Source organism: Ambystoma mexicanum, chromosome 6p (assembly GCF_040938575.1).
Source record: "Ambystoma mexicanum isolate Mex_15411 chromosome 6p, UKY_AmexF1_1, whole genome shotgun sequence".
NCBI lineage: Eukaryota > Metazoa > Chordata > Amphibia > Caudata > Ambystomatidae > Ambystoma > Ambystoma mexicanum.
In genome coordinates this window covers 872,133,869-872,144,773 of record NC_090935.1, presented here as the reverse complement: position 1 = coordinate 872,144,773, position 10,905 = coordinate 872,133,869, and positions in this window count along the sequence as shown.

Sequence of the window (10,905 nt, the reverse complement as noted above, 5' to 3'; positions counted from 1 at the left end):
TTCCCTTCTCTCTGGCTTTACGGAGGGCAAGATCCCTGTCCCGATAGTTTAGCACACGGGCTATATATCTGGCATGGTGGGGCTCCAGGGATCGGCCTTCTCCCACTCGGTACTCAGTGTACCCTTTCCACTATGAATACATCTGAGGAGTCTTCGTGTACCAATGCCTTGCATAGTATCTCCTCTACGCGAGGTTACATGTTTGTCTGCTCCACTGATTCGGGTATCCCTACTATCCTCCAAAGCCTCTTGCTTATTGGCCAACTCCTTCAAGGAACTTTTTACCAGCGTCATGTCCCTGGTCGCAGACGTGGATTCATCCTCCACATGAGACACCCACCCCTCCACTTCATCCAGCCTCTCTCCATGTTTGTGGAGGCGGAACTGCATGTGTTCTACCTTGCAAGTAAGCATGTCCATCTTCCCGTCCAGAGACTGTATGCTACTTTGTAACTGACTGAACATTTCTTTTATGTCCTGGAATGCTCTAGTAGGGTCTTGGAGGACGGATTGGGGATGTCTATCCGGGGAGTCATTCATCGGCTTGTCATGTTTGGCCTGAGAGGGGGTGTCAAAATGCAGTTTAGACTGCTGTTTACCACCTTTGCCGGATTTTGACATCTCAATATCACCCTTATCTGGCCCTGAGTAGGTGCTGCGTGCAATACCAGGTGTGCACCACTACATTTCCCCTCCTTGGCCTGGTCGTGACTCTGCTATATCCCAAAGCAACCTCCCAAGCCAGATATGTGGGCTTCCCATCCTTCCGTGTGTGCCTCACCGTCAATCAGGGAGGGAGGGCCTCTTTGTCCATTGAATGGTCTCTCCTTCCACAGGGTCCCTCAGTACGAGCTGTGCATCACCTCAATGTTCGTATGTGTCTGGGGCTGTCTTTTGTGTTCCTGGGCTCTGCCTCCTTCGTGTCATTTCTGGTTGCCCCAATCTAGGGTGTTATTTCTGGTTGCCCTGTACTAGGTCCGGGGAGAGCTGTACATGCCCCCACAAGTGGGTCTGCCCTGAAGCTTCTCACTGCTGACCGTGCATTGCTTGATCTTATCGTGGCTGTCTCCTCTATCTTGTCTCATCAGAAGTGCTCTTTATGACTTATCCCCTTCCAGTTTTCAATCTAGTGAGAAGGGGGGTATGGAAACCCTCCCTGGGGTCTTTCCTTCATGGTGGTACTCAGAGGGCCCTTATTGTGCGTGGTGCCCCTCAGTAATTAGGCCGTCTGGCCCTGTGTCCCCCACACCTCTGTGATTTACCCACTCTATCCCACACTCACCCCCTCCACTCACTTATCTGCTGGGAGGTCTTCGCTATCCAGGGGTCCCGCTGTTCTTTCTCTGGGCTTTGTCCATATAGTCATGGACTCCAGTACATGAGCCGGGACAACGCTTCACCACTTCCATGGGTGTTTTTCAGCACTGTGCCAAGCCTGTCCTCCATAGGTAGATGGGGCTGCTTCTTCTGGATCAGCGGCCAGGGGCTCTGCAACACTTGGGTCTCCGCTCCACCCCTGCACAGGTGTTCTGGAGCTCTGCCTTCACCCAGCTGTGTGTTGGAGCCAACAATCCCTACGTCCTCCCAGTGTCCAATGCTGCTGAATTTTCGAGGCCGCCGGGTCACTTATATTCTATGTGCCCGGGCCTCCTTCAATCAGTGTTCGCAGTCGGGTGCTACCTCCCAACCTCGCCTGGGGGACAAGATGTGACCATCCACCAAGCTCAGCAAGGTGCCTTGCAGTCCCCAGTGCTTACGCCTTCACTTTATTGCATCCCCCTGTGGCGTCCCGCTTATTCAGGGCCTGGCTGCAAGCGGTGCTCTCTATCAGGGATCAGCTCCTCCTCAGTTACTTTGGGCCACTATTCCTATGGGCCTCAGCCGCGGCAGCCTATATCTACTCGGTGCAGGCTCTGCAGGGCTCCAAATGTCCCTTAGTCGTGGACGAAGGTGTGATATAGCACACCACTGTGTCCCGGGAATCGGGCATGCAGGGAGCTTCAGGATTATTCTATAGGCTGTAATCCTATACTTCAGGTCTCGAGTGTGTGAGCTGGGGCCGCGCCTAGCCTCCACTCCGAGGGGCGGCGCAGGCTGCCCCTCGTTCCATTAGCTCATGTAGTAACAACGTTGATGCCCCCGGTTTCTTTTCTCACTGGTATTCTGTGCTGCCTGTGTCAGGGCATTGCCCAGCCTGTCCTCTGTGGGGAGATGGGATTGCTTCTTCCGGATCAATGGCCAGACACCCGCAACACACTGGACTCTGCAGCACCCCAGTGCTGGCGTCCCGGAGCACAGCCTTCACCCCACTGTGCATTGAAGCCGGAGAGCCTTGCGCCTGCCCAGTGTTCGATACTGCAGGATTTCCGACGCTACCGGGCAACTTACATGACATGCCCGGGCCTATTTCAGTAGTGGGCTGTGTCCGGGTGCCTCCTCCCGGCCATGCCTAGGGGACAGGTCGTGGCTATCCACCCGGTTTAGCAAGGTGAGCTGCAGTCCTCCGGTGCAGATGCCGCCCCCTTGTGCTGCACCTCTGTGATCTCCCGCTTTTCCTTAGGTTGGTTGCTGGTGGAGTTCTCTATCCGGGATCGGCTTCTCCTCAGTTGCCTCGAGGCCATTGCTCCCACAGACCCCATACGTGGCAGTCTGTATCTCCTGGTTGTGGGCTCTGCAGGGCTACAAATTTCCCACGAACGTAGATTAAGGTATTACTTAGCACAGCACGGTGTACGGGGAGTTGGCCAGGCAGGGAACTTCAGGATTATTACCCGATAGTCTTGAGGTGTGTAGGAGCTCACAGGCTCGTGGCCATCTTGGCTGGGCTCTCTAGCACTCCCCTGCTAATCATATTTAAGTGAACATGCAAAAGACAGAAATACTTATAGGTAAGCATAACTCAATTCAAAAGCTGTCGACCCCTGCTCTATCAGTGGAGAAGCAGATTTGGAACTTAGACTGCAGGCCTCCAGTATTGGGTCCTTGTCTGAAGCCGTCTACTCTGGTCAAAAATCTTGGCGTATAGCTTGATCCAGAAGTGTCCATAACTAGTCTAATTGGTAGGGCTTATCTGTAGCTGTTTCTTTTTCAACTGAAAACTCTAGAAACATTTGTGAGTTATTTTGCATTCTCTGAGAAGGTCCAGTTGATAAATAGTTTTGCAGCCTGACGGCTTAATTATTGTACATTCATCTACTTTGGGCTGCCGATAATAATGCTTGCTAAACTCCCAAATATCCACAATGCAGCAACGAGGTGCTACTCCATCTTAGTCATCAAGATCACATCTCACCGGCCCTCCGCAACCTGCACTGAATGCCAATAGCCAAAAGGGTGGAGTTTAAAGTGTTATGTCTGGCCTATAAGGCCTATTATTGGCCAGGCTCTACGCCCATTAAAAATCACTTCTGTCATTATGTGCTTTTGTGACATCCTACAGCTTCATTTGCTGGTTTACACTATGTTCCCAAATTCAAAGTCCCCAAATGGGGTGGTTGTTCCTTTGTAGTCCAACCGTCAAAATTATGGAACTCTCTAACATCCTCTGTGTGCGCAATTGAAAACCACATGGTTGCTGTTCCCTGGATGACGTGAGTCTGGCTGATGGAGTATGCTCAGTGAAGTTTATTTAAATTAATAGCACCTTCATGCCTCTGTGGAGGTGGGTTTTTGCGCTATACAAAACCTCTACATCAATACTGAAACTTTGTATTCATTATTGTGATACCATTTTCTAAGGCAACAGACAGATTACACCAGGGTAATCAAAATACTATTTACTTTTTCACAGTTGTTCATAATAAGAGGGCTAATGGCAAAAAGGATGATGTTGTAGAAAAGTTAACAAAAATTAAACCATATTCACAAACTGAGTTTACCCACAAGAAGTATGAAACATATCAAATAAACATTTGCCACGGGCCAAATCAGTTTTATCATCAAAAGAAACAATCACATGTTTTTGAGACATAGATTTATGCCAGATTCTATAAAACCATACATTATACAACACTGACATAGAACCAGTTTAGATAAAGTACTTGTTCAGACCTTTCAAAACATTCCAAGAAGTCACAAAAAATGTGCAGAAAAACCCACAATGTATTTATCAACACATATATAATTGCAGCAATTAACAATCAAACATGATGTTAGTCTTTTAAAGAGTTACAGAGTCTGAATATTTGTTCATTGCCAAAATAAATCAGTGTGCACTTCACATGCGTCAAAGAGGGCATTTATTTATGAAGCTGTGTTTACGAACTTGCCTCATAATGAACAAACTTACATCAGTTTCTCTTTCCATTAAAATAACAAGAAAGAGACACATGGGCTAAAGTGCTAATGACATGCCTATTTTTAAAGCTTGTGTAATTCTCCAGGGGATTTTGATGGTCTTTTTAAGGCATACAGGGGGTCATTGAACCGATATCCCACTTCTGCCTTTTATTCCTGCTCTGCCCCAAAAAACATTTTGTTTTATACCAGAGTGAGAAACCAAAGGGTGTCGCACCTGCTAGTACCCGGGATCGCTCTCTCAGGTGGCCAGGGCATGGTCATCGAATTTGGATCCAGACCCTGACGGTGGACCAGTGCTGGAGGATCACCTGGGTGAGGGGTCTTTGGAGAATGGGGGTGAGGCAATCGATGGTATGATGCAGTATTCCCTCCTTTCGCGCACCCATAACCCATTCTATTGTATAGGATCCTCTAATGCCCCAATCCCTCCCTTTTCTACATAAACACTGGGCCGAGGAAGAGGGCGATTCAGACTAAAGAGGATAACCCTTGCATATCTCATTGGACATGTCCCGCTAATTGGGTGAGGCAAAGTCAGGCACTTGACTTTAAGTACATACTTTGAATATCTATTAGCTCTCTCCACACGTATAAAAGACAGAACATAGAGACACACGCTGAGCAAGATGGAAAATGAGAAGGAGCAGAACTTTTGGGGCAAAGGCAAACCTTCCGGAGCAGAACGAGTGACAGAGGGACGAGATCAAAGGGTAGAGAAACCCAGGAGATCCCTGCAGGAGGTTGTTGACTCTTAAGAGCCATGAAAGATACATAGAGACCCGAATAATTCAGGATTCCTCACCAACTGGCCAATAGGAACTTGTAGATCCTATTACGGCATCCAATATTTTAGACCAGTATACAATTCACCGACTATACTCCAAAGACACCATAGATGATGCATTAGAAACATTTCAAATTCCTCAAGCCAAAGGATCTCCAAACGGCATATGGGAGAAAAGTGTAGAAGCCCAAGCCTTTTCTTTACTCTTTCCTATAGGAAAAGGCGGAGGATATGATGACAGATGCACACAAATAACAGCATGAGAATACTGCTCTTTACGAATGTATTCTGAAGACCCCATATTCAGACAAAATGTTGAATACGTATTCCACCTCCTGTTCGAATGTGAACTAGCAGCTCTATGTTATGAAGTTGCACACACATTGAAAACAGGCTCCAATTTTTTAAAAAAATTTCTACCCAACTACTTCAAAAGATAAACGACAAAGATGAAGTTTTGCAGTCAATTGGCAAACATGTGTGGTACAACAGAATACTGGTTCTGACGTCATGCTGATGTACGGTGTATGCTAAGAAACCTTGGCCCACCCACATGGTTTGTGACTTTAAGTTGTACAGAATATGCATGGGATGACTTGCATGACTTCCTACACATAGCAAACCAAAGCAAAGACGGGACAGACATAAAAACACCAGGAGAACTCAGCTCTGTAGACACTGTAAATGCATGAAGACACTTTCACCACCACTTTAATGCCATGCTGCACTTCATCTGTAATAGAAATATTCCTCCCCTCTGAGAAGTGGAACACTTCTTTTGGAGAAAAGAAAATCAATCCATAGGAGCAACACACATCCACATGTTTTTGTGGACAAAAGATGCTCCTAAATTTGGCCATGACAATCTATTCCCAAATACATAACCTGCGACATCCTTTCAGAAACCACACATAGGGCCTCATCACGAGTTGGGCGGTAGCCCTACCGCCAAACCCCCTGGCGCTATTAGCGCCGGATCACGGGTTTGGCGGAAGGGTTATTGCCCATTCTCCATTGGGCCCATTCGGGAATTCCTCATTCCCCATTGGACCCAATGGGAAAAATTTGCGCTATTACCACTGGCGGATTTCCCGCCGGCGGTAATCACGCCGAAAATTGGCAATTTTGCTGCGGATTCCCCCCAGCTCAGAGCTGGGGGGAAATCCGCCAAAGCCATGATCTGGTGGACCCTTAAATGCAGCGGTAATAGCGCTACCACCGCATTTAAGGGTTACTGCCAGACTCGTGATGAGGCCCATAGTGAGCTACGACCACAAATTTTACACTTTCAAAAACATAAGTGTTGCAAATACTGTCGAAGCAGATATAAAAACAAAGGAAAATACTACACCAAATGCCTCTTTGATTTCCCTAGACCAGTTTCAGCAAAAGGACAAGTAAACAGCTTAATGTCTTATGTTAAATGTTAAATGTTAAAGGTATTTGTACCGCTCACCGTCACCAACAGAATTCTGTAAACGATAAGGGGGGGTGGGTTAGTAAGGTGAAGAGGGAGTAGGATAGTGAGAGGAGTGGTGTTCTGTTGGCAGCTTCAACTCGGTATACACCGGATGCTGAGCTTTGGTGCGGGTATTGGATCGGTGTCAGTCTGCGTGTGCTGTTGCTCCGGCTTATGTGTTGTTGCAGTGTTGTGAAGTGCGTGCGGCTTGTGGTGCGAGAGATGGTTGTGTGAGTTTTTGAGTGAGATAAGTATGCAGAGTTTGAGGTTATATTGGTTAGCGGGTTACCTGACCTTTAGCATGCTAACATTCACAGTATTGTCTAAGCGTGGCACTTGTTGGCCTTCACAATCCTATCTAGAAGCGGCACAGGCCACTGTTCAGAATTCTATCTAGGTGTGGGCATGTCAACATTCACAATCCTATCTAGATGCGGCGCAGGCCACTGTTCAGAATTCTATCTAGGTGTGGACATGCTAATATTCACAACTCTATCTAGATGCGGCAAAGTTTGAAAGGCGAATCACCTAAAAACACATACTGCATTCAAAGAAAAAAAAACTTCTAAGTACATCAATGGTTATAATGCAATTATTGCCCTCTTGTGGAATGCAAACATAGATATACAATATATTGCAGACAATTCCACTGCTGTTGCAAGATATGTCACAGCTTACTTAATCAAAGCTGAGAAAAAAGAGCTTAAGGACCTCTGGGATGACATATCATCTGACAAAACAATGTCACAAAAATTATACAGGATGACATACAAATGCTCTCCCGTACAGAATGTGGATGCTACGAAGCTGCAGACTGCTTAACAGACACAGGGCCTCATCACGACTTGGGCGGTAACGGTAACGCTATTAGCGCAGGCGGTATTAGCCCTACCGCCGAACTCCCCGGCGCTAATAGCGCCGGATCACGAGTTCGGCGGTAATGCCCCATTCCCCATTGGGCTCAATGGAGAAATTTCGCGCTAATACCGTCGGCGGATTTCCCCCCAGCTCAGAGCTGGGGAGAAATCCGCCTAAGTCCTGCTTTGGCGGACCCTTAAATCTGGCGGTAATAGCGCTACCGCTGGATTTAAGGGTTACCGCCGAAGTCGTGATGAGGCCCACAGCCTTATATGGCAAATCTGAACACATTGGGCCTCATCACGAGTTTGGCGGTAACCCTTAAATCCGACGGTAGTGCTATTACCGCCGGATTTAAGGGTCCACCAAATCAGGGCTTTGGCGGACTTCTCCCCAGCTCTGAGCTGGGGGGAAATCCGCCGAGAATTCATGCTATTACCGCCGGCGAGAAATCCACCGGCAGTAAGAGCGCAAAAATTTCCCATTGAGCCCAATGGTGAATGGGGAATTCCCGAATGGACTCAGTGGGGAATGGGCAATACCCATTCCGCCAAACCCATAATCCTGCGCTATTAGCGCCGGGGGGTTTGGCGGTAGGGCCATGAACGCCGGCGCTAAAAGCGCCGGCGTTACCGCCCAACTCGTGATGAGGCCCATAGTCTGGCTAAGCCTTGGTCCAGCTGCATCCAGAAAAAGAGTGCTGAAATCGTACCCAAACATAGAAACAATAGCCAAAAATGATCACAACAGCCAGGGCATTTTGGAAAACAAGTTATTAGACACATACTACCCAAACCGAAGTACTGCTTTGGAAACCATGTGCCTGTACGACATAGCCCAACATTTCTCCTACAAGAATAATGTTAAACCAGATGAAAAATGTGGACAATACGTGGTCTCAGCTTGTGAAGGGAGCCTTGTGAAACTTAACAAACCCAGCCTAATTAATTATATGAAGTTATCATTTAAAACTCCTCAACATAGAGAACTTTACTACTTTGCCCTACTGCAACTTTTTAAACCATGGAGAAAAGAAGAAGATTTATTAGGCACCCATGACACATTTGAAGCTGCATTCAATGCAAATGAAAGCAGAATAACAAATATCAATTTCAAGAAATACAAAAACATATTGGACAAGGAACGCCAACAAGAGGAAGAAGTTCAAGCACAACTAAATGAAGGCACTCCTGATGGCAGTCTCGGGACGATAGCTCAGCGTCAACGTCAATGTGCTTGCCTTGGAAGCACAACGACATGGAGCAACACAGGTTTGATCCCCGGGTCCATGCGATGAAAGCTCTGGGTATTAAGTGTGTTATTAATAACCTATCATATCATAATCTTTTGTTATAGGAAGCCAAGAACCACTTAGAGACCCACTTCTAGTAAATGAAGCAGAATTAGCCATGACTGAAGTAGAGAACACCATGTATCCATATGAGAAATCAGAAGAAAACTTGGCACTGCTGAAATCGCGACTAAATGATCAGCAACTTAGAATTTTCCTAGAAGTGACAAAAAAATTGAACATGGTTTGAAACATGAAATTTAAACTTGTAGCTGTCAAAATTATAAACCTCTACTCCTCTATGTAAGAGGTGAAGCTGGTTCTTGAAAAAAATTCTAAATAAAAAATCATCAGCAAATTCCTACACAAGTTAACAAACAACAACCTTCCAGGTGTTGTAACAGCCCTGACAGGTTCAGCTGCCTACAACATAGGAGGTGTTACTTTACACAGACTACTGTTCCTTCCAGTAGAACACCAAAACAAATTAGAGTACTACAAACTATCAACAGAAGCTGCTACTGAAGTACGCAGAATTCTTGAAACAAATGAAAATCCTCCTAATAGATTAGGTAACCATGGTATCCAAACAAATGTTGACTTTAGTTCACCTCAGATTACAAGAAGTCCTTAGAACAGACTACGAAGAACTCTTTGGAGGATAACATATTATTATTTTTGGAGCTCTCCTACAATTAACACCAGTGAAAGGTGAGCCTATCTTTGAAACCTTAGGACACAAACAGTGTCACAGCACAGTTGGCAGCATAGGAAATGTAAATCTCTGGCAACATTTCTAATCCAGAGAACTAACTCAAACCATGCATCAGTCTGTAGACCTTACCTATGCTAACATTTTAAAAAGCATTAGTACTGGCCTTCTTTCTAAAGATGCACAATCTCTCTTAAATAGTAGACTCATCCATGAGCTATATGGGCTTGACACATCTGCTCCTGATATCATGGAACATTTAACACAAAACAAGTAAAATGTATGTCCTTAATGCCAACCCTAGCAAGCTGTACACAATTCATTAAATGAGACAATGTTAACAAAAGAAATGCAACCAATAGTGCATATTAGTTCCACAGATAAACTGGAAGTGTATGGCATGGCACTCCATATGTGTCAACAAGCAATAAGCTAAATAGCTTAGAAAAATGTATCTCCAACACAGCTGGTTTGGAGCAAATGTTAACATTGTGTTTAAACTGCAGAGTAATTCTAAAACGTAACCATGAAGGGGAGCAAGGTGTTGTCAATGGAGCAATTGGTACAGTTGTTGGCTTCCAGATGTATCCACATGACAACAAAATTTAGTTTTTCAACATCCACTTTGACAAACATTCAGAAGTTAAAAGGATAAGATGTTCAACAGCGTGATTCCTTCTTTTCAAAGAAATGTTTGTATGCAGAGAAGAATCCTCTCTGTCTCTTACATATACAGTCACTAGTCACAAATCACAAGGTCTAACCCTAGCTAAAGCTTTGGTTGACATTGGCAGCACAGTCTTTAAAGAAGGTATGAGTTATGTAGCACTTTCCAGTCTACATACTCTCAAAGGACTATTTATAGTCAATGTTGATGCAAACAAAGTTAAGGCTGACATTCCTTGCATCGTGGAGTACAACAGACTAGGTGCACTCTACAAACCCCATCTCGATATGTACCCTGTTCCTGAAAAAGGAAAACTATTTAAAAGAAAATGTATGCATACAGAAGTTATAAGAGATCTCCCAACAATACAACCAAAGAAACTAAAAATAACTGCTACTCCATCAAGTAGTGCAACCACAAAACGATCTAGTGCAAACGCAAGTGCACATCCATCTGCAATAAGAAAGAGAAATATCTCTTCTAAAAAAACTAGTGGAGGCCCAGCCAAGGACACAGAGACAGAACTCACCGCTCCATTTACATTTACCAGCACAACTGGTCTATATTGCTATGCAAATGTAGCAATCAATCTTCTGTTCCAATTGCCACCAATTATTCAAAACATTTACTTCAACAGCACAGACCAGTTGTGCTTACAAATCCTCATCCTTCATAGTAATGCCACAAATAACCCTGACAATACTTAGAATGTTTCAGGAGTAATGCAAGAATTGGACTACTGTGCAGGAATGGTACAATTCACCACAAACATGCAGGAAGATCCACAAGAATTTCTAATGCACGTACTGCAAGTATTGGAAACCAAAAACATACT